Here is a 21,351-nt window from a genome sequence, read left to right as displayed (position 1 = left end):
AATCTGGGCCACAAGCTCATCTACCTTGTTCCGTACACTGCGCGCATTTAAATATAGCACCTTTAATTCTCTATTGACCGTCCCTTTTTGTTTTCTTAGTGTGGTGGACCTTGGTTTACTGAGCCTTTCCATACACTGTGTCATATTTTGTGGGATGGGGACTATCGTAACCTCTCCTGAGTTTTGTCTTTTCGTGCTTTTTTGTATTCCTAAGCAGCTACGCTTCCCACTGATTACTTCACCTCTTGGTTCCCTGACTTTCCCTTCCCCCCCAATCTTTAGTTTAAAGTCCTATTGACCACCCTATTTATTCTTTTCGCCAGAACACTGGTCCCAGCTCGGTTCAGGTGGAGACCATCCCAACGGTATAGGTCCCCCCTGTCCCAAAACTGATGCCAGTGTCCCATGAAAAGGAACCCCTCTTTCCCACACCACTCTTTCAGCCACGTGTTAACGTCCCTTATTCTTGCCTCCCTATGCCAATTTGCACGTGGCTCGGGCAGTAATCCGGAGATTATGACCCTTGAGGACCTGATTTTTAATTTGAATCCTAGCTCTTTATAATCTCTAAACAGGTCCTCTTTCCTAGACTTGCCTATGTTGTTGGTACCGACATGGACCACAACAACTGGCTCCTCCCCCTTCCTCACCAGTATCCTTTCAAGCCGGTCAGAGATGTCCCGCACCCTAGCACCGGGCAGGCAACATACCATGCGGGACTCTTTATCCTGCTCACAAAGGATACTATCTATCCCCCTGATAATAGAATCCCCTACAACTACAACTTGCCTATTTACTCCCTCCCCTTGAATGGCCTGCTGAACCATGGTGCCTTGGTCAGCTGACTCATCCTTCCTGCAGCCCTGTTTGCCATCCACACAGGGAGCAAGTGCCTCATACCTGTTGGACAGAGTCAAGGGCTGAGGCTCCTGAGTTCCTGACTGCTGGTTCCCTTTACCTGCCTGACTTGCAGTCACACCCTGCTGTCCCTGGCCACTGGCAGGATTTAAACTACTTACTCTGACAGGTGTGACTGCCTCCTGAAACACAGTGTCCAGGTAAGTCTCCCCCTCCCGGATGTGCCTCAGTGTTTGAAGCTCAGACTCCAGCTCATCAACTCTGAGCCGGAGCTCTTCGAGCAGCCAACACTTACTGCAGATGTGGTCGCTGCAGCTCGCAATGGGATCTGCCAGCTCCCACATCAAGCAGCTCAAGCACATCACCTGACCAGCCATCACTAATTAATTAATTAGTTTAATTTAAGTTTATGAGTTTAGCTGTGTTTTTTTTTAAATTTGGGGCCGATTTGTTATCAACCACTCAGATCACAGCTTCCCTCTGACGTCACTTTTGGGAAACAAACTGGAAAACAGGAAGTTTCCGTTAGGTTTTTATACTCACAGAGACTGCTCCTCCTCCTCCGAACGGCTCCCGAAATTAGGCCCGAAGAAAGAGAGAGAACAAAACAGTAGGGAAAAAGCACCTTCTCCCACTCTTCACCGAATTACCTCACTGCACCAAATTACCAAATTCTCACTCGGTCTGTATCTCTCTCACTCAGGCTGTGTGTCCTTGACCTGCGCAATGTATCCAATTCCCTGTTAAAACTTACTATAGAACCATCTTCCAACACCCTCGGGTACAGATTCCATATCGCAGCAGCCCCAAGGGTAATTTTCAACCTGTAAGCCCTTCCAAACGCACCTACCTTGGGCGGTTGGTAACCCTGGTAAACAGTCCTTGTCGGCCATGTTTGATGCAGAGCAGCACCACTCTGATGACCTGTTCCTGGAAAATGCAAACCACCCATCATACTGGCATCATCATGGGGGCAGTATGGTAGTACACTGCGTAGCACTGTTGCTTCACAGCTCCAGGGTCCCAGGTTCGATTCCCGGCTCGGGTCACTGCCTGCGCGGAGTCTGCACGTTCTCCCCGTGTCTGCGTGGGTTTCCTCCGGGTGCTCTGGTTTCCACCCACAAAGTCCCGAAAGACGCGCTGTTAGGTGAATTGGACATCTTGAATTCTCCCTCTGTGTACCCGAACAGGCGCTGGAATGTGACGACTAGGGGCTTTTCACAGTAACTTCATTGCAGTGTTAATGTATGCCTACTTGTGACAATAAAGATTATTATTATTATACTGCTGGGAGCATGTGCTTTGACTGCCACAAGAGTCTATAGAAGTGGAAACCTTCTAAGTTCAAGTTTGGATTCAGTAAGAAGTCTTACAACACCAGGTTAAAGTCCAACAGGACCTGGTGCTGTAAGACTTCTTACTGTGCTCACCCCAGTCCAACGCCGGCATCTCCACATCATGTTTGGATTGGCACGGAAGATCTTTGGGAACAGAATGGAAGATGGCCACCTTCCATGCCATCTGCCTGCATCTCTTCTCAAGGCTGAAAGTGGCTTGGATTTTTTGATTGGATCCGACGTCCTGGCAGTTTGTTCAACAACAATAATTTGCATTTCTGTGGTGCCTTTTTTGAAAAAGAATTCAATCAGGGGGCAATTAGCGTGGCCAATCCACCTACCCGGCACATCTTTGGGTTGTGGGGGTGAGACCCACGCTGACACGGGGAGAATGTGCAAACTCCACACAGACAGTGCCCAGGCCTGGGATCGAACCCGGGTCCTCGGCGCCGTGAGGCAGCAGTGCTAACCACTGCACCACCGTGCCTTTAGCATACTAAAATCTCCAAAGCTGGTTCACAGGAACATTATCAAACGAGACGGTTCCCGATTAGAATCGCTGGCAGAACTGAAGGAATGCTCCACTGTTGGAGGTTAAGCCAAGCACCCCCCCCCCCCCCCCGTGCGCCCTCTCTGACGGACAGGGGCGGGAATCTCCGCGAACCGGCGGGGCAGACCACTCCGGCGCCGAGGAGTGGCGTGAACCACTCCAGCACCTTCAGGGGTTAGGCCGGCGCTGGAGTGTTTGGCGCCTCGCCAGCCGGCGCGCAAGTGCCTCCGCTGGCTGGCGCGAGTTGGCGCATGCGCGGGAGCGCCAGCGTGTACTGGCGTCACCCCAGCGCATGCGCAGGGAAGTTCTTCTCCGCACCGGCCATGGCGGAGGTTGACAGCGGCCGGTGCGGAGGGGAAAGAGTGCCCCCAGGGCACAGGCCCGCCCGCGGATCGGTGGGCCCCGATCGCAGGCCAGGCCACCGTGGGGGCACCGCCGGTAAGGACCTGTTGTAATTTACGCCGGCGGGACCCGCCGGAAACGGGCGGCCACTCGGCCTATCACGGACCGGAGAATTTGGGCCGCACACCTCAGGAAGGACATACTGGCACTGGAGCGGGTCCAGCGGAGATTCACACGGATGATCTCAGGAATGGTAGGCCTAACATACGATGAACGTCTGAGGATCCTGGGATTATATTCATTGGAGTTTAGGAGGTTGAGGGGAGATCTAATAGAAACTTACAAGATAATGAATGGCTTAGATAGGGTGGATGTAGGGAAGTTGTTTCCATTAGCAGGGGAGACTAGGACCCCGGGGGCACAGCCTTAGAATAAAAGGGAGTCACTTTAGAACAGAGATGAGGAGAAATTTCTTCAGCCAGAGAGTGGTGGATGTGGAATTCATTGCCACAGCGGGTGGTGGAGGCCGGGACGTTGAGTCTCTTTAAGACAGAAGTTGATAAATTCTTGATTTCTCGAGGAATTAAGGGCTATGGAGAGAGAGCGGGTAAATGGAGTTGAAATCAGCCATGATTGAATGGTGGAGTGGACTCGATGGGCCGAATGGCCTTACTTCCGCTCCTATGTCTTATGGTCTTATAATCGCCGGGTGGGCCGCTGCTAGCAGCCGCGATTCCCGCCCCCGCCAAAACCCCGGCGCCGGAGAATTCGGCAGCAGGCGGGGGCGGGATTCACGGCGGGGGGGGGGTCGGAGATCCCGCCCACGATTCCACAGCCAGTATTTTAGGGAGAATAGGGGATTTCTCAGGGGTAAGCTTCGCCGATATGAATTCCTCAACCATCATCACTTCAAACAGATTACCTAGGAGCCTCAGTTTATGCCATTGTGGAGTCTTGCTGTGCGTAACTATGTGTTTCCTTTATTACAGCCGAAGTACTTCGGTGGCTGTAAATGACTGTGGAGTGTCCTACGACCACTAAGGGTACTGTATACATTATCTGAGGGACAGGGCCTCTGACAGTGCAAAACCAACATGCCCGCAAGTCCTGCAGCTCGTAATCCCACAGCACTTTGGTCTCGGGGTCAGAATGCAGTAAACTAAGTCAAGATGGAGCTCTGAAGTATCCAAATCAGAAGACAGAGGATTTAAGCTTCAGCACTATTGTAAATGAAAGGCTAACCAATCAAGACAAATTTATATGCAGCTGGTGTTGTCCGGTGTAGCATGTGCTGCATTTTTATCTTGCCCACTCTTTGACTCCTTTGTCTTCTGGGATGTGCGGAGAAACTTAAATCCTTCCAACTTCTGCCCCATCAATCATTGTGACACCAACGTTCACCCATGTGAGAGGAACGATCACTAACGAACGACTGAAGATCTCCTTTGCACCTTTTTTTCTGTGCGTATGTGTAGCAGGAGCTGCGGGCTGAGTGAAGATGAATGCGATCACGGGGCCTGGGTAACCTGATCGGGGTAATGCCCAGGGGTTCCATGAGTCCGTCACTTCGTCCAGCTTCACCTTCTTTCAATTCATCTGCTGCTCAAACCTTCATTCACGCCTTCGTCACCTCTGGACTCAACTATTCCAGTACATCCCTGACTGCTCTCCCACATTCTACCCTCTGCAGACTTGAGCTTGTCCAAAGCCCTGCTCCCCATGTCTTAACCTACACCAGGTCCCGTTTCCCTATTACCTATTTGGGGACACCCTGTGTGATATTTCCTCATGTGCAAGGTACATGGTTTCAAAGTTATGCCCATGTGATGCGGAAGTCACTTTGCTAGGTTAATAATAAGTGTATAGAATTGACAAAGACATCAGGCATTTCTGGTTTTTAATTGTTCCATGTTGAGCCTTTGTGTCAATGTTATTTGTTACATTCCTGGTCCCATTGTCTTCCTCGGTGGGAATCGCCCTGGTTCCGACCAATCCACAGTTGAGTTTCCCCAAATTTGTTACCCCGGATGTGATCCCTCAAACTGTTACTGTCTGGCTGGGCACCCCCATATAGTTATGCCCCGGGTGAGAAGGAATGAACTGGCTCCCTTTCTTTATACAATACTGGTCCCAAAAGGTTAATCTAAATAAAATCCCTCCCTTTTCTCAGTCCCAATATTAAAAGGAACCAATTTAACCAGGCTTTCTTCGGATAGAGTGGGTTTATTAGAGAATGATGAAACACATGTAGAAACATTCATATAGATTAAACGTGAGAATTGATTCCAAATGAAGCAAGTGAAAAAAAGGTACACAAAACAGTCCTTTACTCATGACGAATGGGTGATCAAGCAATGCAGCTGTTCTGAGTCGAGACTCCAGTCGTGCTGGCCTCAGCAGGCGAATAGTCGGTTTTGAGATTCTGGTGTTCTGAAGTTTGGTGAAGTAACTTCCTTGTTTCTGTTTCGGCCGTAGTCCTTGCTGACTCGGTTTACTTCAACAATCACAGAGAGTTACACAGATATACCTCCAAATGGATTTTGCAGAGATGCTACTGCTGGCTGTTTTTTTTTTTGCTTCTGGGTCACACTTCCCTAATACTCCTGGTTCTGGTACACACACACACACTTGGAGTAGCTTTTCAGCAAGCTTTTATATCCAGTCCTTGTATATTTCTGCAATGCAAAATACACAAATCCATCTCGACATTACATCTTGATGAGATGATACTCACCTCCCCTTATAACCCATTGTCTCCACAGGAGATGGCAATTAGTTTCTATACAAGTACCTTGTCTCAAAACAGGGTGGTTCCATTGTCTCTCAGAGTATCATACCCCAGTAATTGAGCCAGTGACTGACTGCACATCCTCAGCAATCTTTGGACTTGAGAATCCATTTTTAAAAACTCCCAGGTCTTGTCTGAAGTCAGGTTTTCAGAGTTTTTCTTTCATTAGTGCGGCATCCAATCTGAGCTGTTTGGCGATTGAAGATAAGTAGTTGCCGGGATTCATGAGAGGTGGTTTATGGCCGGACCGGTGCCTTGCTTTAGTAGTTGATTGTCTCACACGGAGGCTCCAATTCCCAAAGAAAGATTGGAAAAACTGATTGGACGGCACAGTGACCATGTGACGGAGTAACCTCAATGATGGATCCATTCTCTGATCCCACTCTTCGAATGGTGCAGCATGTTTACAATGTCTCTGAAAGACAGGGTGATGTTGCACTGTCAGAGGTGTCACCGGTAAGATGAAATTTTAAAACAAAGTCCAGTATGTCCTCTCGGGTGGCTGTAACAAACCCCTTGGTTCAATTTAAAGAACAGGTGAGTTCTCCTTGGGATTCTGGTCATATTGATCCCTTAACCAACATCACTAAAAACAAGATGACCAGGTCACATCACATTGCTGTTTGTGGAACCTTGCTGTTTGTAAATTGATTCACATTTCCAACAATACAATAGTGACTACCCATGAAAAGATACTTTATTGACTATGAAGCACTTTGGGATGTACTGAGTTTGTGAAAGGCACTATAAAAATATAACCATCCCTTCTTTGAAAGGCATGGCAAGCTGATCAACACCCAATGCACCTTGACTGAGTAGCAAGACCCCACCAATCCAAGCTGCTTGTCTGACTTGACAAGGATAAGGCATAGGTTAGGAGTGTGATGGAATAATCTCCACTTGCCTGGATGAGTGCAGCTCCAACAACACTCAAGAAGCTCGACACCATCCAGGACAAAGCAGCCCCGCTTGAGTGGCTCCCCTTCCACAAACATTCACTCCCTCCACCACTGACACTCAGTGACAGCCGTGTGTGCCATCTACAAGGATGCACTGCAGGAACGCACCAAGGTTCCTTCGACAGCACCTTCCAAAACCAGGACCTCTACCACCTAGAAGGGCAAGGGCAGCAGATACCTGGGAATGCCACCACCTGGAAATTCCACTCGAGGTCACGCACCATCCTGCCTGGAAATATATCGGCACTTCCTACACTGTCGCTGGGTCACAAATCCTGGGACTCTCTCCCCAACAGCACAGTGGGTGTACCTACACCGCAGGGACTGCAGCGGTTCAAAAAGGCAGCTCACCACCACCTTCTCAAGGGCAATTAGGGATGGGCAATGTTGGCCTCGCCGTTCGGCCCATCTTGTCCATGCCAGCCTGAGGACACCCCGGTGCCCATTCTAATCAAACCTTCCTGTACCCGGCCCTTAGCCCTGTAACTTCCAGCACTGAAGGTGCCGACCCAGGTACTTTCTAAAAGAGTTTAGAGTCTCTGGGCGGGACTCTCTGTCTGCAATCGGAGAATCTCGCCCGAGGTCAATGGATTTCTCCACTGTCGGCATCTCGCCCGTGGCGGTCTTGCGGCAGGCGGGGCGGAAGAATCCATCCCTCTATCTCCTCCAGCAACTCGGGCAGAGAATTCCAGACTCCCACTACCCTCTGCATAAAAAACCTTCTTCCTCATGTCCCCTCTGCACCTTCTGCCACTTATCGCGAATCTGTGTCCCCTGGTTCTCGAATTCTCCACCAAGGGAAACAATTTTATCCTGTCCACCCTATCTCTTCCCCTCATAATTCTGTCCAGCTCAATTTCAGCCTTCTTCGTGCCAAGGAAACTAACCCCAACCTATCCAATCTCTCCTCGTAGCCACACTTTTCTACCCCTGGCAATATTCTTATAAACCTCCTCTGCACTCTCTCCAGAGCTATAGCGTCCTTCCTGTCATGTGGCGACCAGAACTGCACACAATACTCCAGTTTATATTCTATACCTCTGCCAATTGTTACGATACCTTAGGCTCGGGGTGTGGTCAATTCCAGTCCCTCTTGACCCGGAATCGCAACACAATTGAACTAACCAATAATTCTTAGAAAAATACCCGAAATCTTTGGCCCTTAGCTGCCCAATAATTACAGTCACTAGGTTGGTAATTTTAAACACAATTACTGTTAATTTATAACAAGGACTATAATGAAATATGCAGCAAGTACAACTGGTTAACTATTATTTAATTCCTAATGCCCCACTTTAACTTGCCCCCACCCTCTACACTCACACACACAAGACAAACAAACACAGAGGGGAAGAAGGGGGTGAAATTAATAAAAGGATAAAGAGTCTTTGTTTCAGATGGTTGTCTTGAGGCAGACCTTCCTTCAAACCAGGCTCTCAGGTCGAGGTCTCTGTTTTCAGTCTGTGATGGTTTTAACTGTAGATTAATTCATTCGGGTGAGAGACAGAGTGGGGGAACACGCACTCATAGCTCCTTCTTCCTTGAGTGTCCAAGAGCCAAATCTGCTTTCCTTAGGTCTCTGGAAATCATCCCACTGAGGTAGGATCCAATCACCACCTGTTGCCGGGCAGAATACGGCCTTTTCCCCAACTCATTGGCCACCAGCCAACCAATCGAACCGAGTTGCACCCCATCTCTCGGGTGCCACAAAGTCTGAGTTCTGCTGCTCAAAACTCGCACCATATACTATGTTGCAACTTTTTCAATTCCTCATTCTCTCTGCTGCGTGACTTAAAGACATGTGTCCATTCAGTGTCCATGGATCAAAATGATACCGGAAAAAAATAAAGAAAGGGGAAATAAGGGAGTCAGCAAGAAGGAACCTTACAAAGTGAAGGAGAGCATTCCGTATGCCTTCTTTACAGCCCTGTCTACTTGAACTGCTGCCTTCAAGGACCTGCGTATTGTGTGCTCCCTATAACTGTTTGACCTCCCTAAATGCATGACCTCACACTTCTCTGTGTTAAAATCCATCTGCCACTTTACCACACACTCCACCAACCCATCTATATCGCTCTGGAGATTATGATTATACTAAGTTCATAAGTTCATAAGAGTATAGGATCAGAATTAGGCCATTTGGCTGATCGAGTCTGCTCCGCCATTCGATCATGGCTGATCTCATCCTGGCCTTAACTCCACCGGCCTGTCCGTTCTCCATCAACCTTCAACCCATTACCAATTAAAAATCTGTCTAACTCCTCCTTAAATGTACTCACACTCCCAGCATCCACCGCACTCTGGGGTAGCGAATTCCACAGATTGACAACCCTTTGGGATTTATCCTCTACACTGTCCACTAAGTCCACTGTCCACTTTGTGTCGTCTGCAAATTTCCCCATAATTTCCCCCACCTTCATGTCCAAATCCTTAAAATATGACACAAATAGTAAGGGTCCCAACACTGAGCCCTGTGGAACACTACTTGAAACACCTTTCCATTCGCAAGAGCATCCATTGACCATTATCCTTTATTTCCTGTCACTCAACCAACTTTTTATCCAGTTCGCCACATCACCCTGTATCCCATCGGAGCAGACATCAATCAGAGAATGGGATGTTATTCTGCTCCATATTTTAAAAATATTTTACCCGTTCTTAAAGTTACAAAGCAGAGTGCACAGGACAAACCCTTAATCCATCTCATTGCTTGCTCCAAAAACCAATTCAAATTGAATCCAATTCATGGGTCCAAAAGAGAGACACAAAAGATCCAAACTGGCCTGATCTTAGCCGAAAGGCTGGGCTCTGCTCCATCGCCTGACTGAAGACGTGTACCTGCACCGTGGCCTTCCTTCCCCTCCGTTATTTTCCGGCCGCTTCTCACTCCCCACTCGCCAGCACGGTAGTACAGTGGTTAGCACTGTTGCTTCACAGCGACAGTGTCCCAGGTTCGATTCCCGGCTTGGGTCACGGTCTGTGCGGAGTCTGCACGTTCTCCTCGTGTCTGCGTGGGTTTCCTCTGGGTGCTCCGGTTTCCTCCCACAAGTCCCGAAAGACGTGCTGTTAGGTAACTTGGACATTCTGAATTCTCCCGCCGCGTACCCGAACAGGCGCCGGAATGTGGCGACTCGGGGATTTTCACAGTGACTTCATTGCAGTGTTTTTTTTTTTAATTTAGTGTACCCAATTCATTTTTTCTAATTAAGGGGCAATTTAGCGAGGCCAATCCACCTAGCCTGCACATCTTTGGGTTGTGGGGGCGAAACCCACACAAACACGGGGAGAATGTGCAAACTCTGCACGGACAGTGACCCAGAGCTGGGATCGAACCTGGGACCTCGGCGCCGTGAGGCAGCAGGGCCAACCCACTGACTTCATTGCAGTGTTAATGTAAGTCTACCTGTGTCAATAAAGATTATTATTAATAAATTCCAGTTCCATCTTTCTCACTGCCAATCTACACCCTTTCACACATCCAAAGCACGGCACAATAATGGTTATGAGCTAAAATTGGGACAAATTTCTATTTATAGCTGGGCTCCCGTATTGGGAAAAGCAATGGTAAGTTTTAAAACATTGTATCTTTGCAGAGAGCGAAACTGCACGCAGGGTCGTGAATGACTCACTTGGCGGTGACAGTTTCCTTTCGCATAAACAGGCCTCCTCACATTGTCTTACTGTTCTTGCTAAGCTGCACTTGACTCTCAACCACAACTGCCAAGCAATTAGCTCGTGAAGCTTCCTCTGTTTCCGAAATCTGTGCCTCCGCTGCCTTGGCCAAGCAAAGCTGGTTTCATAATCCACGAGACCGATAAGCTTTAAAAAGTGATTCAAACTTCCAACCACCAGCTGAAGGAATGACATGTCAAGGTTTCACGTCTTAGAACCTTTACTGTAAAGAAGACTAAAAACACTATTGACTGAACACTATTTCCTTTTCATTGGCAACTTAATACTTAAAACTACAGAGAGGGACATTGCACTTTCATATTTAACGCACATTACACTTGACACGGAATTACACTCCGGGAGGGAAATGTGAAGTTATGCACTTTGGTAGGAAGAATAAAGGAGCTGAATATTATTTAAATGGAGAGAGACTGCAGAAAGCTGCAGCACAAGAGGGGTTTTGGGGGTCCTCGTGTATAAATCACTAAAAGCTAACACGCAAGTTCAGCAGGTCATTGGGAAGGCAAATGGCTTTCATTTCAAATGGACTGGAGTATAAAAATAGGGAAGTCTTGCTGAAACTATACAAGGTACCAGTTAGACTATATCTGGAATACTGTGAGCAGTTCTGGTTCCCTTATCTAAGGAAAGCTATACTGGCATTGGAGGCAGTCTGGAGAAGGTTCAATACATTGATCCCAGATAGGGAGGGATTTTCTTATGAGGACGGGTTGAGTAGGTTGGACTCATTGGCGTTTAGAAGAATGAGAGGCGACCTTATTGAGACATATTGGATTCTCAGGGGGTTTGACAGGACCGATGCTGAGAGGTTGTTTCCCCTTGTGGGAGAATCTGGGGCCAGAGGGCAGAGTCTCAGAGTAAGGAGTCACCCATTTAAATCAGAGATAAGGAGGAATTTCTTCTCTCAGAGGGTAGTGAATCTGTGGAATTCTTTACCGCAGAGAGCTGTCGAGGTTGGGTCATTAAGTATGTTCAAGGCTGAGACAGACAGAGTTTTAATCAGGGAATGAAGGGTTATGTTGTTAAGGCGAGAAAGTGGAGTTGAAGAATAACATTTCAATCAGTAATGCTCTCATTGAATGGCAGAGCAGACGCAATGGGCTGAATAGCCTACTTCTGTTCCTATGTCTTATGGTCTGGTGGCTAATGGTTCATGGTTGATCCAGTTTACAATGGGTTCCCATATCCTTGCTTCACAGAGTAATTAATTTGAGTGACTCAGTTTGCGGAGAGTTCCTTCAATCTACCACCGGCAGTAAAGCATCATCCCCCTGGTAATGACAGAACAAATAGTCCAAAATCCACAGAATGTGCGCCTCTTTGCCCAGAGTCCGACATCCTCCTACATCTGACTGTGGTAGCTCACAGAATCAAGCAGCCTTTTCTACCTCCTGACCCCATAGAACCTCTGCTATCTGTCTGTGATAGTCACTGATCTGATTTGTAGGGAAGTTTTAACCTGATCTCAAAAATGTCTTCCTCTGCTCTCTTCTCCTTGGGAATGTGAACCACATTAACCATGCATTCAGGTAGAAATGCTAATTAGCTATCTTTTATCCCAGGCCTTTGCATGGTAGAAATAAGTGGCCAGTTCAGGTTTAGAGCACAACAACAGTTTACAATCTGTTTGCCATGATCGGGATATATTAGGAACTTGATCCAGGAATGGGGTTCAAGGGGTAGCAGGCAATTTAAGGGTTAAATAGACTGAAGAAAAGTACTGTTAGCCTGGAATCAAAGGGATAAGCCCATACCTGGATGAATCACATGGTTCCATTCAGACTTAAACACATTAATGAATGCATAAGTGGGCAGCATGGTAGCATTGTGGATAGCACAATTGCTTCACAGCTCCAGGGTGCCAGGTTCGATTCCCGGCTGGGTCACTGTCTGTGCGGAGTCTGCACGTTCTCCCCGTGTGTGCGTGGGTTTCCTCCGGGTGCTCCGGCTTCCTCCCACAGTCCAAAGATGTGCAGGGTAGGTGGATTGGCCATGATAAATTGCCCTTAGTGTCCAAAATTGCCCTTAGTGTTGGGTGGGGTTACTGGGTTCTGGGGATAGGGTGGAGGAGTTGACGTTGGGTAGGGTGCTCTTGCCAAGAGCCGGTGCAGACTCGAAGGGCCGAATGGCCTCCTTCTGCACTATAAATTCTATGAATTCTATGAATAAGATGGTTCACCTGAGATCCATTGCCATTCGGGACATCCCTGCATGGCCAGCTAATCCTATGACAGGGTCTGATGACCCATTTGTCCGTCAATGGAAGGGAGTTGCATATGAATGGCATAAGCCTGGTCATTTGTGTAAACAGGGGTGGGCAATCAAGCAGCCCAATTACAGTTGGTAAGTTCCAGTCCGGATATGCCAGAGGAGAACATTGTTTGAAGAGCTGAAGTTTGGAGAGAGAGAGAATCAATTTTGAACAGGCAAAGACAGCGGCCGGGATTCTCCGACCCCACGCCGGGTCGGATAATCCCCAGGGGGACCCGAGAATCGCGGCACGCCGCCCCAACACTGGCTTACCGATTCTCCGGTGCCAATTCTCGGGCGCCCGTGGGATTGCCGCCGCGCCGGTCGGGGGCCATTGAAAGCGCCCCCCCGCGATCCTCCGGGCCCCGAGTGGCCTCCGGGATTGGCCGTGTCCCGGCGGCGTGGGTTACTCAGGTCCCACTCAAAGGGACCTGGAAGGTGTGCCTGCGGGGGCCGTCCTCAAGGGGGAGCGGGGAGGGATCTGACCCCGGGAGGGGGCCTCTTTGATGGCCTGGCCCGCGATCGGAGCCTACTGATTGGCGGGCGGTCTGGTTCCGTCGGGCCTATGTTCCTCCTCGCTGGGCCCCTGTAGGACTCTGCCATATTGCTTGGGGGCCGGCACGGAGGCGGGAACACACGCGCATATGCGGAAACACGCCGGCCGTAGCGCGCATGCGCGGAATCATGCCGGCCGTAGTGCGAATGCGCGAACTTGCGCCGACCTAGCCCCCGAGGAAGGGGAGCATTCCTGATTATCGGGGACTGTTGACGCCGGAGCGGTTGGCGCTGCTTTTCACGCCGGCGTCAGAACTTGGCCGCGGGATTGGAGAATCCGGGCCAGCAAAGGGCTGTGGAGGTCACCCAGAGAGGTAATGTAGCATTAGAACATAGAACATGGAACATACAGTGCAGAAGGAGGCCATTTGGCCCATCGAGTCTGCACCGACCCCCTTAAGCCCTAACTTCCACCCTATCCCCCTAACCCAATAACCCCTCTTAACCTTTTTGGACACTAAAGGCAATTTAGCATGGTCAATCCACCTAACCTGCACGTCTTTGGACTGTGGGCAGAAACCGGAGCACCTGGAGGAAACCCACGCAGACATGGGGAGAACATGCAGACTCCGCACAGACAGTGACCCAGCAGGGAATCGAACCTGGGACCCTGGCGCTGTGAAGCCACAATGCTAACCACTGTGCTACCATGCTGCCCACGTAATGAAGGAAGTTGTTCCAAAATTCTACGGGTACTTGACTTACAGCAGAGAATTGCTTTGTAAATCATCTTTGCCAGTCTATGTAAATGGAAAGAGAGCTGTGTGTTTTTTAGAGTGATGTTTAATGGGAACTGATTATGTTAAGGTTAAGAAACTGCATGTAATCTCATAGTGTTGGAGTTGAAGTTTAAGAGTTTAAGTATTGTCTTCTTTTGTTTTGTTGTAATAAAGTTTGTTTATCAAGTAACCAAATACTATTTCATATATTATCATTCTCGTTATCATTGAACGAATCAATCTTTCTGCATCATCGTAAAACTTTTAAAAGTTACACGCCTGGTTCATTCTCTTTGCCATTGTTGAGGGCTGACCAGGCGTCCGTAACACTGACCAACAACACCTTTCTGGGATTTTGGAAACTCAAAGTCTGCTCATCACCAACTCAGAGCAGGCTGCTCTTGTCTTCAAGCATAACTACCTTGCACCTTCTTACCAACAAAACCGTCTCAGCCTTCCTTGGATCTCTAATCACCCAGTCTTATTGTCAGGCAAATTTCAGAATAAGGCACACAAGCTCCTTCATTTATTCTAAATTTAAAGCTACAGTCACAGAATATACTAATCTTATCAACCTGCTCGTTGTGACACTGGTCACGTGCACTGAACCATCGGCACATCAAAGAGAAATAAAATAAATTAAGCAGTCAACAAACCACTTTCCTGTTGTGGAACTGGGCCACAAAAACCAGGAGCTCCCATGCCCAGCCAGGACAAGGGAGCAGGAGACCCACGAGAGTTCACCTTGAGTCCGATGAGCTGTGGACAAAGAAAGATTTTCATTTGCATAGGGCTTTCCATGACCACCAGAGGTCTGAATGAGCTTGACACACAACCGTTGAAGTGTCTTTTTGAAGTGTTGTAATGTAGGAAACGCAGCAACCAATTTATACACAGCAAGATCCCACACGCAGCAGCGTGATAATGACTGGATAATCTGTCTTTTGTGATGTTGCCTGAGGGATAACAATCAGGCAGAGATGACTCCCACTGTGTCTTCGAAATTGTTCCGATGGTTCATTTAATCCCACCCAAGCAGAAATATTGGGCCTCAGTTTAATGTCTCATTGGAAAGATGCAGCTCTGGAGTTGGGGAAGGTTTGGAAGACGCTCTGTGGTGTGAGGTGCTCGGGAGGGTAAACGCCTCAACCTCGTGCGTGAGGTTGGGGCTGATACACTTGAAGGTAGTATATAGGGCGCACCTCACGAGGGTGAGATGAGCCGACTCTTTGAGAGGGTGGAGGATGTGAGTGAGCGGTGAGGGAGGAGCCCCGCAAACCAAGTTCACATGTTTTGGTCCTGCCCGAATCTGGAGGGGTATTGGAGGGAGGTCTTTGAGGTCATCTCGGGGGTGGTGCACGTGAGACTCGAATCAGGTCCCCGAGAAGCCATATTGGGGGTGTCGGACCGGCCCGAGCTGCAGCCGGGTGCGGGGGCAGGTGTCTTAGCCTTCGCCTCGCTGATTGCCCGGAGGCGGGTCTTGCTGGGGTAGAGGTCAGCTTCTCCGACCTGCGCCTCAGCGTGGCGGGGGGACCTGCTGGAATTTGTGACGCTCGGGAAGGTGAAGTTTGAGCTGAGGGGGAGGATTCACACTTACAATTCACACTTACACATACAAACACACACACACACTAACTCCCTTGCACACACACACACTCTCACTCACACACACAAACACACGCACACTCACACACACACGCACACACGCTCACTCGCTCACACGCTCACTCGCTCACATGCTCACACGCACACACACACACACACACACAAAGGTGAAATCATTTGCAGCTCTGCATCGCCAAACGTTGTTCAAGACCATTGCTGGATGGCCTTTTGAGTGCTTGGATTTCACGGGTTAGAATGCATAACCTCTGAATACCAGTATCTGATTTACAGTTGAGGGAGAGATACTGGAAGGCATACAGTGCATGTGGAGCTGTACCTTGTGTGGCTCAAAATCATAAAGTGAATTGTAGCAAAATGTGAACTATGTATCCTAATGGGAGATGTAACCGAGTTGACGTTTGCCCATTGTGAATCCTCCCCAGTGTGAATACTCCCCCAGTATGAACTTTCTCCCAATGTGATCACTAATGTTAACCTTCCTAACCAAGTGTGGACCTTACCCTGTTGTGCGCTGTGTCTGAGTGTGAACCTTACCCTGATGTGAACTGTGTCTGAGTGTGAACCTTACCCTAGTGTGAACTATGTCTGAGTGTGAACCTTATCCTAGTGTATGCTGTGTCTGAGTGTGAACCTTACCCTGGCGTGAACTGTGTCTGAGTGCCAATCGTATCCGAGTGTGAGCTGTGTCTAAGTGAGAACCTTACACTAGTGCAAACTGTGTCTGAGTGTGAACCTTATCCTAGTGTGTGCTGCATCAGTGTGTGAACCTTACATGAGGGTGAACTGTGTCTGAGTGTGTACTTTACCCTCGTATGAACTGTGTCTGAATGTGAAACTTACCCTAGTGTGAACTGTTTCTGAGTGTGATCCTTTCCCTAGAGTGAACTGTTTCTGAGTGTGAACCTTGCACTGGTGTGAACTGTGTCTTAGTGTGAACCTTACCCTAGTGTGAAATGGGCCTGAGTGTGAACCTTTCCCGAGTGCAAACTGGGTCTGAGTGTGAACCTTACCCTAGTGTGTGCTGTGTTTGAGTGTGAACCTTACCCCAGTGTGTGCTGTGTCTGAGTGTGAACCTTACACTACCGCAAACTGTGTATGAGTGTTAATCTTATCCCAGTGTGTGCTGTGTCTCAGTGTCAAACTTATCCTAGTGTGAAATGTGTCTCAGTGTGAACTTTATCGTGGCATGTGCTGTGTCTGAGTATGAACCTTACTCTGGTGTGTGCTGTGTCTGAGTGTGAACCTTACACTAGTGCAAACTGTGTCTGAGTGTGAAACGTACCCTAGTGTGAACTATGTCTGAGTGTGAACCTTGCCCTAGAGTGAACTGTGCCTGAGTGTGAACCTTACCCTAGTGTGAAATGTGTCTGAGTACAAACCTTTCCCTAGTGCAAATGGTGTCTGAGAGTGAACCTTACCCTAGTGTGTGCTGTGTTTGAGTGTGAACTTTGTCCTAGTGTGAGCTGTGTCAGGGTGTGAATCTTACACTAGTGCAAACTATGCCTGAGTGTGCATTGTACCCTAGTGTGTGCTGTGTCTGAGTGTGAACCTTTCCCTGGTGTGAACTGTGTCTGAGTGTCAATCTTATCCTAGTGTGAGCTGTGTCTAAGTGTGAACCTTACACTAGTGCAAACTGTGTCTGAGTGTGAACCTTATCCTAGTGTGTGCTGCACCTGTGTGTGAACCTTATACTAGTGTGAACTGTGCCTGAGTGTGAACTTTACCCTCGTATGAACTGTGTCAGAGTGTGAAACGTACCCTAGTGTGAACTGTTTCTGAGTGTGAACCTTTCCCTAGTGTGAACTGTTTCTGAGTGTGAACCTTGCACTGGTGTGAACTGTGCCTTAGTGTGAACCTTACCCTAGTGTGAAATGGGTCTGAGTGTGAACCTTTCCCTAGTGCAAACTGTCTGAGTATGAACCTTACCCTAGTGTGTGCTGTGTTTGAGTGTGAACCTTACCCTAGTGCAAATGGTGTCTGAGAGTGAACCTTACCCTAGTGTGTGCTGCATTTGAGTGTGAACTTTGTCCTAGTGTGAGCTGTGTCTCAGTGTGAACCTTATTGTGGCGTGTGCTGTGTCTGAGTGTGAACCTTACTCTAATGTGAACTATGTCTGAGTGTGAATCTTACCCTAGTGTGAACTGTGCCTGAGTGTGAACTTTACCCTAGTGTGAAATGTGCCTGAGTACAAACCTTTCCCTCGTGCAAATGGTGTCTGAGAGTGAACCTTACACTAGTCTGTGCTGCATTTGAGTGTGAACGTGGTCCTAGTGTGAGCTGTGTCTGGGTGTGAATCTTACACTAGTGCAAACTATGCCTGACTGTGCATCATATCCTAGTGTGTGCTGTGTCTGAGTGTGAACTTGCCCTTGTGTGAACTGTGAATGTGAACCTTATCCTAGTGTGAACTGTTTCTGAGTGTGAACCTTGCACTGGTGTGAACTGTGTCTGAGTGTGAACCTTACCCTAGTGTGAACTGCATGTGAGTGTGAACTTTACCCTCATATGAACTGTGTCTGAGTGTGAAACTTACCTTAGTGTGAACTGTGTCTGAGTGAGAACCTTACACTGGTGTGAACTGTGTCTGACTGTCAACTTTATCCTAGTGTGAGCTGTATCTGAGTGTGAACCTTACACTAGTGCAAACTGTGTCTGAGAGTGACCTTACTGTAGTGTAAATGTGTCTGAGTGTTAACCTTTTCCCTAGTGTGAACTATGTCGAGTGTGAACCTTACCCTAGTGTGTGCTGTGTTTGAGTGTGAACTTTACCCCAGTGTGTGCTGTGTCTGAGTGTGAACCTTATACGAGTGCAAACTGTGTCTGAGTTTGAATCGTATCCTAGTGTGTGCTGTGTCTGACTGCGAACCTTACACTAGTACAAACTGTGTCTGGGTGTGAACCTTTCACTCGTATGAATTGTGTCTGAGTGTGAACCTTTCCCTAGTGCAAACTGTGTCTGAGTGTGAACCTTACTCGAGAGCGTGCTGTGTCTGAGTGTGAACCCTGCACTAGTGCAAACTGTCTGAGTGTGAGGTTTTCCCTCGCGTGAACTGTGTCTGAGTGTGAACTTTACGCTAGTGCTTACTGTGTCTGAGTGTGAACCTTATCCTAGTGTGCTCTGCATCTGAGTGTGAACCTTACACTAGTGTGAACTGTGTCTGAGTGTGAACTTTACACTCGTATAAACTGTGTCTGAGTGTGAAACTTACCCTAGTGTGAACTGTTTCTGAGTGTGATCCTTCCCCTAGTGCGGACAGTTTCTGAGTGTGAACCTTGCGCTGGTGTGAAATGTGAGTTAGTGTGAACCTTACCCTAGTGTGAAATGGGTCTGAGTGTGAACCTTTCCCTAGTGCAAACTGTGTCTGAGTGTGAACCTTACCCTAGTGTGTGCTGTGTTTGAGTGTGAAACTTACCCTAGTGTGAGCTGTGCCTGAGTGTGAACCTTACACGAGTGCAAACTGCGTCTGTGTTTGAATCTGATCCTAGTGTGAGCTGTGTCTGAGTGTGAACCTCACACTAGTGCAAAAAGTGTCTGAGAGTGACCTTACTGTAGTGTAAATGTGTCTGAGTGTGAACCTTTTCCCTAGTGCGAACTGTGTCTGAGTGTGAACCTTACCCTAGTGTGTGCTGTGTTTGAGTGTGAACCTTACCCCAGTGTGTGCTGTGTCTGAGTGTGAACCTTATACGAGTGCAAACTGTGTCTGAGTTTGAATCTTATCCTAGTGTATGCTGTGTCTGAGTGCGAACCTTACACTAGTGCAAACTGTGTCTGAGTGTGAGGTTTCCCCTCGCGTGAACTGTTTCTGAGTGTGAACTTTACGCTACTGCTTACTGTGTCTGAGTGTGAACCTTATCCTAGTGTGTGCTGCATCTGAGTGTGAACCTTAGACTAGTGTGAACTGTGTCTGAGTGTGAACCTTTCACTCGCATGAATTGCGTCTGAGTGTGAACCTTTCCCTAGTGCAAACTGTGTCTGAGTGTGAACCTTACTCTAGTGTGTGCTGTGTCTGAGTGGGAACCCCCCACTAGTGCAAACTGTGTCTGAGTGTGAGGTTTTCCCTCGCGTGAACTGTGTCTGAGTGTGAACTTTACGTTCGTGCTTACTGTGTCTGAGTGTGAACCTTATCCTAGTGTGTGCTGCATCTGAGTGTGAACCTTACACTAGCGTGAACTGTGTCTGAGTGTGAACTTTACACTCGTATGAACTGTGTCTGAGTGTGAAACTTACCCTAGTTTGAACTGTTTCTGAGTGTGATCCTTTCCCTAGTGTGAACTGTTTCTGAGTGTGAACCTTACCCTGGTGTGAGCTGTGTCCGAGTGTGAACCTTACCCTAGTGTGAACTGTGTCTGAGTGTGAACCTTACCCTAGTGTGAACTGTGTCTGAGTGTGAACCTTAGCCTAGTGTGAGCTGTGTCTGAGTGTGAACCTTACACTAGTGTGAACATTGGCTGAGTGCAAACCTTACCCTAGTATGAACTGTGTCTGAGTGTGAACCATAACCTGGTGTGAACTGTGCCTGAGTGTGAACCTTACCCTGGTGTGAGCTGTGCCTGAGAACAAACCTTACCCTAGTGTGAGATTGTGTTAGTGTGAATCTTACCCTGGTGTGAACTGTGTCTGAGTGTGAACCTTACACCAGTGTGAACTGTGTCTGAGTGTGAACCTTACACTAGCGTGAACTGTGTCTCAGTGTGAACCTTGCCCTAGTGTAAACTGTGTCTGAGTGTGAACGTTACCCTGGTGTGAGTTGTGTCTGAGTGTGAACCTTACCCTAGTGTGAACTGTGTCGAGTGTGAACCTTACCCTAGTGTGAACTGTGTCTGAGTGTGAACCGTAGCCTGGTGTGAACTGTGTCTGAGTGTGAACCTTACCCTAGTGTGAGCTTTGTCTGAGTGTGAACCTTACCCTGGTGTGAGCTTTGCCTGAGTGTGAACCTTGCCCTAGTGTGAGCTTTGCCTGAGTGTGAGTCAGATAAAGAAACCTGTTTGATTTGAATATTCTGCTGGAGAAAGCAGTCGACGTTGAACCTGCTGAAGAGTCAGCGAGCAGTTGCTGGGCAACAACCCTCCTTTAAAATGACACTCCGTCTAACTTCTGTTAAATGCCGGCGCTCCACAGCTGCATTATTTACAGCATTGTGGTTGGGAAATCGAAGGCAGCACAATACATTCCCCACCCTGGATCTTTACAGCCACTGACCTGCCAGCAACCCATTGTCTGCTCCTGATGTGCTCTAATGATCTCACACCAGCCCCTCCGATAGAGCTGCTGTGGTCACAGAATGATCGTAGGTGCATCGCCGCCGCCCAGCGCTGAGGCCCTCCGCGATGTGAGAGGGGGGGGGGGGGGGGGGGGCTCTGCCTCCAGTAATCAACCACGAGCATCTGTGCAAAGTTTGAAAGTTTGTGTGTGGGTGTCCGCCGGTGTCAGCTGCTGCCCAGCGGGATTCCGCCTCGCCACGGAGTCAGATGGTTGTGTGTGAGCTCCTCCAGCTGACAACACTGACTGTACCTGCGGTCGTCCGCAACACGTGGAGTGTCCTGTTGTTCCCATCTGCCACAGGATGCGCATTCAGCGGCGCTTAGGTATCCTGCCACCCTCTGCTTATTAAGCTATCTCCAAAATTGCGAAAATAAATGTAAGACTTGTCCCTGATCTGGACAACAAAAAACG

General features: G+C 48.4%; 1 long non-coding RNA gene across 1 annotated transcript; it reads right to left on the bottom strand.

Moving 5' to 3' along the window:
* Positions 1 to 5,314: 5,314 nt before the first annotated feature.
* LOC140387762 (uncharacterized) lies at positions 5,315 to 20,990 on the bottom strand. Its single transcript, XR_011934006.1, has 3 exons — positions 20,878 to 20,990; positions 14,708 to 14,810; positions 5,315 to 6,290 (listed from the first exon to the last, which is right to left on the bottom strand). It is a non-coding gene; the product is annotated as an uncharacterized lncRNA (long non-coding RNA).
* Between the last annotated feature and the right edge of the window lie 361 nt (positions 20,991 to 21,351).

This window comes from Scyliorhinus torazame, chromosome 13 (assembly GCF_047496885.1).
Source record: "Scyliorhinus torazame isolate Kashiwa2021f chromosome 13, sScyTor2.1, whole genome shotgun sequence".
Classification (NCBI taxonomy): Eukaryota; Metazoa; Chordata; class Chondrichthyes; order Carcharhiniformes; family Scyliorhinidae; genus Scyliorhinus; species Scyliorhinus torazame.
This window is presented reverse-complemented; position numbering and strand designations above follow the sequence as displayed.